This window comes from Haliotis rubra, unplaced genomic scaffold, assembly GCF_003918875.1.
Source record: "Haliotis rubra isolate DU_JTF1 unplaced genomic scaffold, ASM391887v1 Scf650, whole genome shotgun sequence".
Taxonomy (NCBI): Eukaryota; Metazoa; Mollusca; class Gastropoda; order Lepetellida; family Haliotidae; genus Haliotis; species Haliotis rubra.
The window spans coordinates 90,430-108,598 of NW_025767358.1; positions in this window are offsets into that span (position 1 = coordinate 90,430).

Here is an 18,169-nt window from a genome sequence, read left to right on the forward strand (position 1 = left end):
AATAGGCACCTATTATATTGCAGCTGTTGCATCTGAGTTTCAAATCACAGCAAGGGGCTTATGTAGATATGGATGACATCTTGTCAGTGAGTTCAGTACCTTCTCGTCTGTCTGTGTCAGTCTCCGTGTGCCCCGTTCTATCAGTGTGCCTCTGTCTCTCTTTGTCTCTCTGTCTTTCTGTTTCTCAGTTTCCCTCTGTATCCCTGTGTGTCTGTGTGCCCCAGTTTCTCTCTGTGTGTCAGCCTCTAAGTGTCCCTGTCTCTCTGTGTGCCAATGTCTGTCTGTCTCTCTGTGTGCCCCAGTTTCTCTCTGTGTGTCAGCCTCAGTGTGTCCCTGTCTGTCTGTGTGCCCCAGTTTCTCTCTGTGTTTCAGCCTCGAAGTGTCCCTGTCTCTCTGTGTGCCAATGTCTGTGTGTCTGTGTGCCCCAGTTTCTCTCTGTGTGTCAGCCTCTAAGTGTCCCTGTCTCTCTGTGTGCCAATGTCTGTCTGTCTGTCTCTCTGTGTGCCCCAGTTTCTCTCTGTGTGTCAGCCTCGAAGTGTCCCTGTCCCTCTGTGTGCCAATGTCTGTCTGTCTGTCTGTCTGTGTGCCCCAGTTTCTCTCTGTGTTTCAGCCTCTAAGTGTCCCTGTCCCTCTGTGTGCCAATGTCTGTCTGTCTGTCTGTGTGCCCCAGTTTCTCTCTGTGTTTCAGCCTCTAAGTGTCCCTGTCCCTCTGTGTGCCAATGTCTGTCTGTCTGTCTGTGTGTGTGCCCCAGTTTCTCTCTGTGTGTCAGCCTCTTTGTGTCCCTGTCTCTCTGTGTGCCAATGTCTGTCTGTCTGTGTGTGTGCCCCAGTTTCTCTCTGTGTTTCAGCCTCTAAGTGTCCCTGTCTGTCTGTGTGCCCCAGTGTCTCTCTGTGTTTCAGCCTCTAAGTGTCCCTGTCTCTCTGTGTGCCAATGTCTGTCTGTCTGTCTGTGTGCCCCAGTTTCTCGCTGTGTGTCAGCCCCTGTGTGCCTCAGGTTCTCTCTGTGTGTTAACCTCTGTGTGCCCCTGTCTGTATGTGTGCTCCAGTTTCTCTCTGTGTCCCTGTCGGTCTGTGCCTCTGTCTTTCTGTGTGTCAGCCTCTGTGTGTCTCTGTTTGGGTGTCTCTGTCTTTCTGTTTCTCAGTTAGGTCGTGTCGCTGCCATCTGTTACTGGCCACGACACTACATTGCATTACGTATGTTAAAACTGCAGCATACTATCAGTGCCTAGCATGAAAAAGATGTATACTAGGCACATAAAGAAACTGTGCATACAAAAATTTAAAATCTAAATTTATCAAACCTGTGTAGACACATAAGGATATAAACTCAGAGATTAGTAACATGTATCCAACATGCATGCACGTGCCACGTTCCGTGACGTCAGTGGGTTCGTCCTTGAGACGTGCAATACGTTATTGCACGTGCATTCCGGGAAAGAGAAACAGAGCAAATGAATGCCACACAATACTGTCACTTTGGAAAGCTCAACCCCTACCCTTGCGATCGTTCAAAAGATTAAACGGCTGTTGAAACGCATGGCATGCCAAGGCTCACGTCTGCACAACGTCATGAGGCCATTGGGATGGTCCGTGGTGGAATGTCTCAACGACAAGTGGCTACACATTTCTACTGCCACCGGAACACCATGTCTGCACTGGTGAGACGCTACCAGAACACAAATGACGTCATCGATCGGCCACGTTCTGGACGTTCACGTGTAACAACGCCAAGACAGATGAGATGGATAAGGGTGACCCATCTTCGCCACAGGTTTCAGACTGCAGTGATTACTGCCCGAACCATCCCAGGACTTCGCCGTATCCACCCCAACACAGTTCGACAACGTTTACGTCATCACGGGATCAGACCACGACGTCCCGCCATACGCCCTATCCTGACACAACGTCATCGACAATCTCGCCGAATGTGGTGCCGAAATCATGTCCGCAGACCCTTGTTTTGGTGGAGAAATGTTGTTTTTACAGATGAGTCCAGGTTTAACATTTCCCATAGTGATGGATGTCAACGTGCCTATAGACGCGTGGGAGAACGTTATGCACAGGCCTGTGTCTTGGAGAGGAATCGCTTTGGTGGTGGTTCCGTGATGATTTGGAGTGGAATAACAGCACGCCAAAGAACTCCTTTGGTGTTTGTTCAGGGCAACTTAACTGGTGTGGGCTACAGGGATCAGATTCTTAGACCTGTGGCAATTCCTTTTCTGCAACGTCATGGCCCTGGGTTAACGTTCCAACAAGACAATGCCCGCCCTCATAAGTAAAGGGTTGTCACACCACAACGTTGACTTACTGCCTTGGCCTGCAAATTCACGGGATCTCTCCCCGATAGAGCATGTTTGTGGACGAGATGGATCGACGTCTACGCCGTCTTCCTCATCCGCCAGATAACGTCCTTGACCTTGCAACAGAACTTGAGAGAATCTGGCGTGACATCCCACAAGCCTTCCTTGCACGTTTGATAGGCTCTATGCGTCGTCGATGCACTGCTGTTCTCAATACCGATGGTGGACATTTCCGTTATTGAGCTTGTGACATGGTCGTTTGACCCCTGTCCCGCTTGTGGACTCGTGACGTCATTGTAATTGACTTTTCAATTGAAATTCTCCCGACTTGTTATGGTCTCATGATCCCTCCATTAAAGTCTATATGTACCTTTGACATTGTTATCGTACTTATCAACTGGGATAATATTTTGACAATGCACAGTTTCTTTATGTGGCTAGTATATGTATGTATGTATGTATGTATGTATGTATGCATCCACGGATGCATGCATGCATGCATGAGTGTATTATGTATGCATGCATGCATGTATGTACGGATGCATGCATGCATGTATGTATGTATATATGTATGAATGTACGGATGCATGCATGTATGTATGTATGTACGGATGCATGCATGTATGTGTATATGTACTGATCCATGCATGTATGTATGTATGTATGTACGGATGCAAGCATGTATGTATGTATGTATGTATGTATGTATGTATGTATGTATGTATGTATGTATGTATGCATGCATGTATGTATGTATATATGTATGAATGTACGGATGCATGCATGTATGTATGTATGTATGTACGGATGCATGCATGTATGTGTATATGTACTGATGCATGCATGTATGTATGTATGTATGTACGGATGCAAGCATGTATGTATGTATGTATGTATGTATGTATGTATGTATGTATGTATGTACGTACGGATGCATGCATGCATGTATGTATGTACGGATGCATGCAAGTATGTATGTATGTACGGATGCATGCATGTACGGATGCATGCATGCATGGATGTATGTATGTGCGTGCGTGCATGCGTTCGTTCGTGTATCGAATTGACGTCATTTAGAGGAAGAGTACATGAAAATTGGGTCGTATGTCAAGTAGTAACAGATCAGAAAACACCTCAGACCGTCAACACCTTATATCTGAATTTGTTAGATCTATTGGTACTCCATTCTCTTCCAACAGAGGTTACTCAACCCATGCACGACAGACTGCTTTATATTGGAGTCTCTTATGATCACAATGCCGTCACCATAGGGAAAGGTATGGTCACAACGCACGCACAGGATCGACTTAACCTATTTCTGACTGAATGTCGATACCGCCTTATTTCCGATTCAGTTGTATACAATGCAGAGCCTTAATATCAGCTATGAAAAGACAGCGACACAAATGCTCCTAGAGTATACACGTATTAGCTTCGAGCAGTCTACAGTAATGTGCGTGAACAGCATGTGTTACCTATACACAATGTGGAATACGGTCGATGCATAGTGATGTGTTCACCGTCACGACAGGATGTCCTGAAGCGTTCCCAGTACTTCATGGAGGACAACAAATGTACCGTGAGTAGTTCTTGTTCGCTTATCACCGGTCACCTGCAATTTGAACTGACAGGATCATGCAAATAAGGGCCAGATGGACCCCAGGATTATCTTACCTTTCCCTGTTACATCTGATATCACCCGTGAAGGTTAGAACTGGTCTTCAGCAACCCATGCTTGTCGTAAGAGGCGACTAACGGGATCGGGTGGTCAGACTCGCTGACTTGGTTGACACATGTCATCGGTTCCCACCCCAGACCATACTTGTAATCCGGTGTGTGACTTGATAGGTCCATACAAATGGGTAACGATGACATGCATCAACCAAGTCAGTAAGCCTGACCACTCGATCCCGTTAGTCTCCCGACCAGTGAAGATCCGGCTTAGAATTGATCTTTAGCAGTTGTATGATGAGACTAACGGGGTCGGGTGGACTTGGTTGACACGTCATGGTATTCCAATTGCGATGCTCATGATGTCCATCGCATGATTGCCTGGTCCAGACCCGATTATTTACAGACCACCGTCATATAGTTGAAATATTGCTGGGTGCGGCTTAAAACTAAGCTCACCCACTCACAATCTCTCAATCGATGCTCATGCTTTTGATCACTGGATTATCTGGTCCAGACTCAGTTATTTACAGACCGTCGACATATACTGAAATATTGTTGGGTGAGGCGTTAAACAACAAATCATGAAATATATAGGCCTCCATTTTAGTAATAGATGATGGTATATGTAAGACTTATAGTGAGTGAGTTAGTTTAGTTTCACGCCGCTTTTAGAAATATTCAAACAATATCACGGCGGGGGGACACAAGAAGTGGCCTTCACTCATTGTGCCCATATGGGGAATCGAACCCGGGTCTTCGGTGTGACGAGCGAACACTTTAATCACTAGGCTACCCCACCGCCCCTTTAATAACTTAATTTTACGCAATATTCCAGCAATATCACGGCGGGGACACCAGAACTGGGCTTCACAAGGGGAATCGAACCCAGGCTTTCGGCGTGAGAAGCGAACGCTCTAACCACTAGGCTACCCCACCGCCCCTCATTACTCTGTATCCACCACCTGTCGTACTACTTGAGTTATGATAAATTCTATCAGCACCGGGGTTTGATATTAGTTTAAATTTTCAGTAGTATTGGTATATGTGCAATACAAGAACTCAAGGGATGTGTTGCATTACAGCAGCTGTTCCCATTGCCAGTTCGTCATGTTTGGAAAACATGACTTTGTAAATAATCCTGTCGTTTGCTTCCCGTCCAGGGGTCATGGTCTTTTTAATATCCATCTATTTTATTTCTGTTCACAATTATACAATGAAATACATTCATTCCGTTATATTCCAGCTCCAAAATGAATGGGGGTGGTGGGGTGGCCTCGTGGTTAAAGCGTTCGCTCGTCACGTCGAAGGCCCGGGTTTGATTCCCCTCATGGACACAATGTGTTAAGCCCATTTCTTGTGTCCCCCGTCGTGATATTGCTGGAATATTGCTAAAAGCGGCGTAAAACTAAACCCACCCACTCCATAATGAATGAATCCAAATACTTCATTTTACTCACTACGCGTTGATAATAATCATGATAAGTCCACAGCAGGTTCGATTAATGTGGAGGCTCTTCATAACAGAATTCTTTTGTGTACTTTCGCCCAATGTGTCATATTTATTTATCGGATGATCCTCTTGTGATGCATGTCAAGACTCATGATGAAAGCAAGGAATTCCACAGCTATTTTAAGCGTGCCAAGGTTGTTGGACAAAATCTGAAATTTTAGGTTGATTTTGTTGATGGTGATGTACTGCTGGACGGTACAATGATGGGAGTAAACCAGACGAAGTCCTTCACCAAGTCTGCCCAGAGTCCGTCATTTGTGGAGAAGCTTTCTGAGAAACCATTGCATCGTGTGTATATGCAGTGAGTGCAACAGCATAGCAATACAACCGACTCCTTCGCCTGGATGAAGTCGGCTTTTCTTATATGTCACCTCCCACTCGTAATCGCCTAAATGTGATTCTTAAAGAAAATATCAATATGAAATGTCGACTGTGTAATGAATTCACAGAGACTGTCCAACACCTTGTCAGTGGAGGCCCTTCTTTGGCACAAACAGCATATCTTAAACGACCATGATGGCATGACTCGTTGTTTTTTACTACCGTCTCCGCCATGTCTGTGGCTTTGACTCCGAGGTCCATCCATGGTACGACCCTGAACATGTCCAGGGCGTCATGGAAAATGATGCTTTCAAACTTCTGTGGAATAGGCCCATATACAGCCTCAGAAGAATTCCTGCCAACAAACCCGATGAATGTATTTACATCATTGTATTTTCTGTTCCTTTTGACAGCAATGTGATTGGCAAGGTTCAGGAAAATACTAAATATGCGTACCTCGCCTTTGAAAAGACTCGCTTACATCCCAAGTACACTGACGTCACGCTCCCCATTGTTCTCGGTGCCCTTGGTTTGGTACCTCCTGATCTCTTGGCGCAGATCATGAGAGTGCCCGGGTTCTCCACCGTGAGCAAAAAAAACCGTCTAACACTCTGGGTAATGCAGAAGGATGCAGTGTTGGGGAGTCTACATATTCTCCGGAAAGTTCCTGGTGGGTTCGACTAGGCAGCGTTTCCGGGGTAAAGTTCCATTCGCTGTCTGGGCTGCGCGTAGAGGGGGGCAAGGGTCCTGAGCTGATGATGAGCCTTACCAGCCTGACTGTGCTAGGATTACCCGAACCCACTCTGATGCATACTATTTTTAATTTCTAAAAAATATAGTACATGCATTTATAAAGCGCAACAATAATCACAAATATTATGTGTTCTGTGTGCAAAAGTATGGCAAATATAGACATTGCTGCACATGTCGATCTCATTTTCTTGATGTCGCCTATGGACATATCATACAACAATTCTATACCTTATTTCAAACAAGAGGGAATACATGGAATATTTCATACAGTGGGATTGGACACGACCCGTGAAGATCCGGATTAGAATTGGTCTTCAGCAACCTGTGCTTGTCGTAAGAGGCGACTAACGGGATAAGGTTGTTAGATTGGCGAATTTGGCTGACCAAATGTCATTGTATCCCAAATGCGTAAACAATCACTAGATTGTCTGGCCCAGACCGACAACTATCATATAGCCTGGCTTTTGCAGAGAGCGCGTTTAAAACACGCAGTCGTGACTGTATTTAAGTTAATATGTGATCTGATGCTCACGTTTTGCCTCAAAGTCAAGTTGTATATTTGTATGAAGTCGTTGGCCCACATACACATAGTATCATACGTTTACATCGAACATTTATTACATACAATATACATAGATGTTATATATATACTACAGATTTCAAAGATTTGTTCTCTTAAGATTAAGCTTTGATAAACATATCTACATAAATTAGTTAATACATCACTACACTTTGAATTCATTAGGGAATATTGACCTTGTGGTGATGCATACAAGGTAAACGCTGTCTTACATTCCTGTAGTATTTACATACAAGGATAAAATGGCACTCATCTTCAATTCCAGTGTTACAACATTGACATAATCGCTGACTTAATTCAATTCCCAACCACCTCACCTCGTTAACCTTAAATTTAAAATTCCACATCTAAGTCGTATCGTTATATTTCGTTGTTTTTTACTTGTTAAGAGAGTGGGATACTTTTCTGGTTCTAGTAGGCTTCTATATTGTCTATATACACTATATCGAGAACTTTCTTGTATAATACCATTCCATGACTGTAAACACACATTAACCTCAACATTCTTAAACATTCTTAAACAAAAGCTGAAATATCACCAACACCTTGAGACAACCAAACATACCCAAAACCTTGTGAAATATCATCAACACCTTGAGACAACCAAACATACCCAAAACCATGTGAAATATAACCAACACCTTGAGACAACCCAACATACCCAAAACCATGTGAAATATCACCAACACCTTCAGACAACCAAACATACCCAAAACCATGTGAAATATCACCAACACCTTGAGACAACCCAACATACCCAAAACCATGTGAAATATAACCAACACCTTCAGACAACCAAACATACCCAAAACCATGTGAAATATCACCAACACCTTGAGACAACCAAACATACCCAAAACCATGTGAAATATCACCAACACCGTGAGACAACCAAACATACCCAAAACCATGTGAAATATAACCAACACCTTGAGATAACCAAACATACCCAAAACCATGTGAAATATCACCAACACCTTGAGACAACCAAACATACCCAAAACCATGTGAAATATCACCAACACCTTCAGACAACCAAACATACCCAAAACCATGTGAAATATCACCAACACCTTGAGACAACCAAACATACCCAAAACCATGTGAAATATCACCAACACCTTCAGACAACCAAACATACCCAAAACCATGTGAAATATCACCAACACCTTCAGACAACCAAACATACCCAAAACCATGTGAAATATCACCAACACCTTGAGACAACCAAACATACCCAAAACCATGTGAAATATCACCAACACCTTGAGACAACCCAACATACCCAAAACCATGTGAAATATCACCAACACCTTGAGACAACCCAACATACCCAAAACCATGTGAAATATTACCAACACCTTGAGACAACCAAACATACCCAAAACCATGTGAAAATATCACCAACACCTTGAGACAACCAAACATACCCAAAACCATGTGAAATATAACCAACACCTTCAGACAACCAAACATACCCAAAACCATGAAAAAATATCACCAACACCTTGAGACAAACCAAACATACCCAAAACCATGTGAAATATCACCAACACCTTGAGACAACCAAACATACCCAAAACCATGTGAAATATCACCAACACCTTGAGACAACCAAACATACCCAAAACCATGTGAAATATAACCAACACCTTCAGACAACCAAACATACCCAAAACCATGTGAAAATATAACCAACACCTTGAGACAACCAAACATACCCAAAACCATGTGAAATATCACCAACACCTTGAGACAACCAAACATACCCAAGACCATGTGAAATATCACCAACACCTTGAGACAACCAAACATACCCAAAACCATGTGAAATATCACCAACACCTTCAGACAACCCAACATACCCAAAACCATGTGAAATATCACCAACACCTTGAGACAACTAAACATACCCAAAACCATGTGTGAAATATCACCAACACCTTCAGACAACCAAACATACCCAAAACCATGTGAAATATCACCAACACCTTCAGACAACCCAACATACCCAAAACCATGTGAAATATCACCAACACCTTCAGACAACCAAACATACCCAAAACCATGTGAAATATCACCAACACCTTCAGACAACCAAACATACCCAAAACCATGTGAAATATCACCAACACCTTTGAGACAACCAAACATACCCAAAACCATGTGAAATATCACCAACACCTTGAGACAACCAAACATACCCAAAACCATGTGAAATATCACCAACACCTTGAGATAAACCAAACATACCCAAAACCATGTGAAATATCACCAACACCTTTGAGACAATAAACATACCCAAAACCATGTGAAATATCACCAACACCTTGAGACAACCCAAACATACCCAAAACCATGTGAAATATCACCAACACCTTGAGACAACCCAACATACCCAAAACCATGTGAAATATCACCAACACCTTGAGACAACCCAAACATACCCAAAACCATGTGAAATATCACCAACACCTTGAGACAACCAAACATACCCAAAACCATGTGAAATATCACCAACACCTTGAGACAACCAAACATACCCAAAACCATGTGAAAAATATCACCAACACCTTGAGACAACCAAACATACCCAAAACCATGTGTGAAAATCATCATCAACACCTTGAGACAACCAAACATACCCAAAACCATGTGAAAATATCACCAACACCTTCAGACAACCAAACATACCCAAAACCATGTGAAATATCACCAACACCTTGAGATAACCAAACATACCCAAAACCATGTGAAATATCACCAACACCTTGAGACAACCAAACATACCCAAAACCATGTGAAATATCACCAACACCTTGAGACAATAAACATACCCAAAACCATGTGAAATATCACCAACACCTTGAGACAACCAAACATACCCAAAACCATGTGAAATATCACCAACACCTTGAGACAACCAAACATACCCAAAACCATGTGAAATATCACCAACACCTTGAGACAACCCAACATACCCAAAACCATGTGAAATATCACCAACACCTTGAGACAACCCAACATACCCAAAACCATGTGAAATATTACCAACACCTTGAGACAACCAAACATACCCAAAACCATGTGAAAATATCACCAACACCTTGAGACAACCAAACATACCCAAAACCATGTGAAATATAACCAACACCTTTGAGACAACCAAACATACCCAAAACCATGTGAAAATATAACCAACACCTTGAGACAACTAAACATACCCAAAACCATGTGAAATATCACCAACACCTTCAGACAACCAAACATACCCAAAACCATGTGAAATGTCACCAACACCTTGAGACAACCAAACATACCCAAAACCATGTGAAATATCACCAACACCTTGAGAGACACACCAAACATACCCAAAACCATGTGAAATATCACCAACACCTTCAGACAACCCAACATACCCAAAACCATGTGAAATATCACCAACACCTTGAGACAACCAAACATACCCAAAACCATGTGAAATATCACCAACACCTTTTGAGACAACCAAACATACCCAAAACCATGTGAAAATATCACCAACACCTTGAGACAACCAAACATACCCAAAACCATGTGAAATATCACCAACACCTTGAGACAACCAAACATACCCAAAACCATGTGAAATATCACCAACACCTTGAGACAACCAAACATAACCCAAAACCATGTGAAATATCACCAACACCTTCAGACAACCAAACATACCCAAAACCATGTGAAATATCACCAACACCTTCAGACAACCAAACATACCCAAAACCATGTGAAATATCACCAACACCTTCAGACAACCAAACATACCCAAAACCATGTGAAAATATCACCAACACCTTGAGATAACCAAACATACCCAAAACCATGTGAAATATCACCAACACCTTGAGACAACCAAACATACCCAAAACCATGTGAAATATCACCAACACCTTGAGATAACCAAACTAACCCAAAACCATGTGAAATATCACCAACACCTTGAGACAACTCAACATACCCAAAACCATGTGAAATATCACCAACACCTTGAGACAACCAAACATACCCAAAACCATGTGAAATATCACCAACACCTTGAGACAACCCAACATACCCAAAACCATGTGAAATATAACCAACACCTTGAGACAACCAAACATACCCAAAACCATGTGAAATATCACCAACACCTTGAGACAACCAAACATACCCAAAACCATGTGAAATATCACCAACACCTTGAGACAACCAAACATACCCAAAACCATGTGAAATATCACCAACACCTTGAGACAACCAAACATACCCAAAACCATGTGAAATATCATCAACACCTTGAGACAACCAAACATACCCAAAACCATGTGAAAATATCACCAACACCTTCAGACAACCAAACATACCCAAAACCATGTGAAATATCACCAACACCTTGAGACAACCAAACATACCCAAAACCATGTGAAATATCACCAACACCTTGAGACAACCAAACATACCCAAAACCATGTGAAATATCACCAACACCTTCAGACAACCAAACATACCCAAAACCATGTGAAATATCACCAACACCTTGAGACAACCAAACATACCCAAAACCATGTGAAATATCACCAACACCTTGAGACAACCAAACATACCCAAAACCATGTGAAATATCACCAACACCTTGAGACAACCAAACATACCCAAAACCATGTGAAATATCACCAACACCTTGAGACAACCCAACATACCCAAAACCATGTGAAATATCACCAACACCTTGAGACAACCCAACATACCCAAAACCATGTGAAATATTACCAACACCTTGAGACAACCAAACATACCCAAAACCATGTGAAAATATCACCAACACCTTGAGACAACCAAACATACCCAAAACCATGTGAAATATAACCAACACCTTCAGACAACCAAACATACCCAAAACCATGTGAAAATATAACCAACACCTTGAGACAACCAAACATACCCAAAACCATGTGAAATATCACCAACACCTTCAGACAACCAAACATACCCAAAACCATGTGAAATATCACCAACACCTTGAGACAACCAAACATACCCAAAACCATGTGAAATATCACCAACACCTTGAGACAACCAAACATACCCAAAACCATGTGAAATATCACCAACACCTTGAGACAACCAAACATACCCAAAACCATGTGAAATATCACCAACACCTTCAGACAACCCAAACATACCCAAAACCATGTGAAATATCACCAACACCTTGAGACAACCAAACATACCCAAAACCATGTGAAATATCACCAACACCTTGAGACAACCAAACATACCCAAAACCATGTGAAATATCACCAACACCTTCAGACAACCCAACATACCCAAAACCATGTGAAATATCACCAACACCTTCAGACAACCAAACATACCCAAAACCATGTGAAATATCACCAACACCTTCAGACAAACTAAACATACCCAAAACCATGTGAAATATCACCAACACCTTGAGATAACCAAACATACCCAAAACCATGTGAAATATCACCAACACCTTGAGACAACCAAACATACCCAAAACCATGTGAAATATCACCAACACCTTGAGATAACCAAACTAACCCAAAACCATGTGAAATATCACCAACACCTTGAGACAACCCAACATACCCAAAACCATGTGAAATATCACCAACACCTTGAGACAACCAAACATACCCAAAACCATGTGAAATATCACCAACACCTTGAGACAACCCAACATACCCAAAACCATGTGAAATATAACCAACACCTTGAGACAACCAAACATACCCAAAACCATGTGAAATATCACCAACACCTTGAGACAACCAAACATACCCAAAACCATGTGAAATATCACCAACACCGTGAGACAACCAAACATACCCAAAACCATGTGAAATATAACCAACACCTTGAGACAACCAAACATACCCAAAACCATGTGAAATATCATCAACACCTTGAGACAACCAAACATACCCAAAACCATGTGAAAATATCACCAACACCTTCAGACAACCAAACATACCCAAAACCATGTGAAATATCACCAACACCTTGAGATAACCAAACATACCCAAAACCATGTGAAATATCACCAACACCTTGAGGCAACCAAACATACCCAAAACCATGTGAAATATCACCAACACCTTGAGACAACCCAACATACCCAAAACCATGTGAAATATCACCAACACCTTGAGACAACCAAACATACCCAAAACCATGTGAAATATCACCAACACCTTGAGACAACCAAACATACCCAAAACCATGTGAAATATCACCAACACCTTGAGACAACCAAACATACCCAAAACCATGTGAAATATCACCAACACCTTTGAGACAACCAAACATACCCAAAACCATGTGAAATATCACCAACACCTTGAGACAACCAAACATACCCAAAACCATGTGAAATATTACCAACACCTTGAGACAACCAAACATACCCAAAACCATGTGAAAATATCACCAACACCTTGAGACAACCAAACATACCCAAAACCATGTGAAATATCACCAACACCTTCAGACAACCAAACATACCCAAAACCATGTGAAAATATAACCAACACCTTGAGACAACCAAACATACCCAAAACCATGTGAAATATCACCAACACCTTCAGACAACCAAACATACCCAAAACCATGTGAAATATCACCAACACCTTGAGACAACCAAACATACCCAAAACCATGTGAAATATCACCAACACCTTGAGACAACCAAACATACCCAAAACCATGTGAAATATCACCAACACCTTCAGACAACCCAACATACCCAAAACCATGTGAAATATCACCAACACCTTGAGACAACCAAACATACCCAAAACCATGTGAAATATCACCAACACCTTCAGACAACCAAACATACCCAAAACCATGTGAAAATATCACCAACACCTTGAGACAACCAAACATACCCAAAACCATGTGAAATATCACCAACACCTTGAGACAACCAAACATACCCAAAACCATGTGAAATATCACCAACACCTTGAGACAACCAAACATACCCAAAACCATGTGAAATATCACCAACACCTTGAGACAACCCAAACATACCCAAAACCATGTGAAATATCACCAACACCTTGAGACAACCAAACATACCCAAAACCATGTGAAATATCACCAACACCTTGAGACAACCAAACATACCCAAAACCATACACCAAAACCATGTGAAATATCACCCAAAACCATGTGAAATATCACCAACACCTTCAGACAACCCAACATACCCAAAACCATGTGAAATATCATCAACACCTTGAGACAACCAAACATACCCAAAACCATGTGAAATATCACCAACACCTTGAGACAACCAAACATACCCAAAACCTTGTGAAAATAGAAAATTACGAACATAGAAATATAAGTTGTACATCCACAGTTATCATAATAAAGTAACATGTCATAAGCTTCATAATAAGACCTTTTAAATTGTACATACGTTTTCCTGACATTATTTAATAAGAAATTACCTTACCCACTGTATGGGTCAAATTTGTAAGATTACACCTGTAGATCTTTTTAGGTCATGTTGAGTCTATCTCTTCATGTTCCCAGTAGTAGAAAATATGTATAGTCGTCATTTTGAGGTAATGTAGTGGACCTGGTATATACTATTAAAGAAAGGAACATTAAAGCACCCCTCCCTAACCAGCCAGATTTGAAGTCAGTATCGTGCTGCACTCCGTCACTTCTAATATGACTGATAGATACAGTAGCCGTCATATAGAGCAAGCGGATAGTAATCAACACAAATATGGAAACCCTGTATCCAAATTAAATGTACAGCTGCTCCATATCAATACAAGTCTTGATCACACACAGTCAACGTGCAAGGTTACATTAACAGGTTTGCAAGGGGAGTTGGTAAGCTGGTATGCCGGTATGCAATATTGCAGCAATGTTATTTATTTTATTTATTTATTTATTTATTTATTTATTTATTTATTTATTTATTTATTTATTTATTTATTTATTTATTTATTTATTTATTTATTTATTTATTTATTTATTTATTTATTTATTTATTTATTTATTTAATCATTCATTCATTCATCCATCCATCCATCTATCCATCCTTATTTATTTATTTAATCATTCATTCATTCATTCATTCACTCATTCACCCACCCACCCATCCATCCATCCATCCTTCTTTATTTATTATTTATATATTTATTTAGGGGGGAGTCGGAGTCGGAGGGGAAGGGGAAGCTGCAAACGTTGATTCTATCAGGTAAATCATCTGTTGCAGAAGCAGGAGTGCACTCTGCTGAGGAAGGACATATCGCCGATCCTGGACAAATGTATAAGGGAGATAATCCTGTTTCTACTCCGCCTCCTGACCGTTATTGTTGGGTTCTTCATCGTGTTGTTTCTAGTGGACATACTGTTGACACTGAAGTACGCCTTGGATGTGTTTGCAATGGAGGTAGATAGGAGTCCAGCCCTCAAAGATGTCCGTCCACCGTTAATGTTTCCGACCTTGAGGATTATCACAGCCTACATTAGGGACGTGCTATGACTCGCCATGTTGACATGTGAAACATTGAACACATAACTCATGTTCACATACGTGAAAACAGCCTACATGACATGTGAAACGTGGAACATAACACTCCTTTCCACATACGTGAAACAAGCCTACATGACAAGTGAAACTTGGAACATATAACACATTTCCACATGCGTGAAACCTAGCTACATGGCATGTGAAACGTGGAACCTAAAAATAACTCATTTCCACATGCGTGAAACATGCCTACATGACATGTGAAATGTGGAACATATAACTAATTTCCACATGCGTGAAACCTAGCTACATGGCATGTGAAACGTGGAACATATAACTCATTTCCACATACATGAAACACGCCTACATGACATGTGAAACGTGGAACTTATAAATAACTCATTTCCACATGCGTGAAACCTAGCTACATGGCATGTGAAACGTGGATCTTAAAAATAACTCATTTCCACATGCGTGAAACATGCCTACATGACATGTGAAATGTGGAACATATAACTAATTTCCACATGCGTGAAACCTAGCTACATGACATGTGAAACTTGGAACATATAACTCATTTCCACATACATGAAACACGCCTACATGACATGTGAAACGTGGAACATATAACTCCTGTCCACATACGTGAAACACGGCTATATGATATATGAAACGTGGAACTTATAAATAACTCATTACCACATGCGTGAAACACGCCTACATGACATGTGAAACATGGAACATATAACTCATTTCCACATACGTGAAACACGGCTATATGATATATGAAACGTGGAACATATAACTCCTTTCCACATACGTGAAACACGGCTACATGACATATGAAACGTGAAACACCAGAATATTAAGCAATATACAAGTACTTACAGAAGCATGTCAATATACCACTGAAGACATGCTAATTTACTAAAGTCATTTCCATTGGGAATTGGTACTACGCCTTTAGGCATTTTTCAGTTATGAACACATATGTGTACACGAGTCCTTCGCATGGATGATAAATACAGTGGTACGGTATAAGGTGTTCAGTAACCCATGCTTGTCGTAAGAGGTGACTAACGTGATCGGGTGGTCAGGCTTGCTGACTTGGTTGACACATGTCATCGTATCCTAATTGTGTAGAACGATGGTCATGCTGTTGATCACTGGATTGTCTGGTCCAGGTTCAATTATTTACAGACCGCCGCCATATAGCTGGAATATTGCTGAGTGCGGCGTAAACCTAAACTCACTCACTCATGATGTTGATCAGTGGGTTGTCTGGTCCAGGTTCGATTATTTACAGACCGCGGCCATATAGCTGGAATATTGCTGAGTGCGGCGTAAACCTAAACTCACTCACTCATGATGTTGATCAGTGGATTGTCTGGTCCAGGTTCGATTATTTACAGACCGCCGCCATATAGCTGGAATATTGCTGAGTGCGGCGTAAAACTAAACTCACTCACTCATGATGTTGATCAGTGGATTGTCTGGTCCAGACTCGATTATTTATGTTTCATTTTGATTTTACATTTCGACCGCCCGACAAGGTGCTTGGGAGAGAATGCCGCATACCAACAACTTAAGGTAGCCATGGACATATTCTATGCAATACACTGCACTGTGGCAAGCCGTTCTCATATTTAGTAAGAAATTCAAGATATCGTTAACTGTTTAAATATATCTGCATTCTAGTTAAAGATATGAATAATGTCCTAAAGATATCGGTAAATAATTGAGGATATCTTTAATTAATTTCTGATATCCAACTAGAATTACTGATATCTATGTTATAGAGATATCACGAAATATGTTTATGTGTTTAAGATATCAATAAAACAATTACGGTCATAGTGTACATAGTCAATTCAAGATATATTCAATTCCATTCAAAATATCTTTACAACAATTTAAGATATCAGTAATTTCTCAATACGTTATCTCATGAGATATCTGCAATTTATTTCAAGATATCAATAATTCAATTCAAGATGTCAGCAGTGTTTTTCAAGATATCATTAATATGCTTCATCATATCCTTAATTCATTTCACGATATCATGAATTCATGCAGATATCTATAATTTTCTCTATTCGAACCATCTTCAATTCAATTCAAGATATCTCTATTTTCATTCAAGATATTTTAAAAAGAATTTATGATGTCAATATTTCTTATAATGAATGTGAAAACGGTTTCCATATGCATGGGCCTAACTTGGCACTGTATGAAGCGCCATAAAATATATCACCCGGTGTACCGTGTGCCCTGTTTGTGCTGGGACCAAGTCCTAACACACATGTTCAAGACGTTTGTCAAATATTGCGTGATGCTACATTCTATTTTTGTTACGAAATATTATTTATGACTGATAATTCATTTTACAACTTTTGTTGAACAATTGTGACGTGTGGGTATATTGTGGGGTTTCAAATTGCTGACTGGAAACTATGACGGTAATCCTGGAGGTTGGTGGTGGT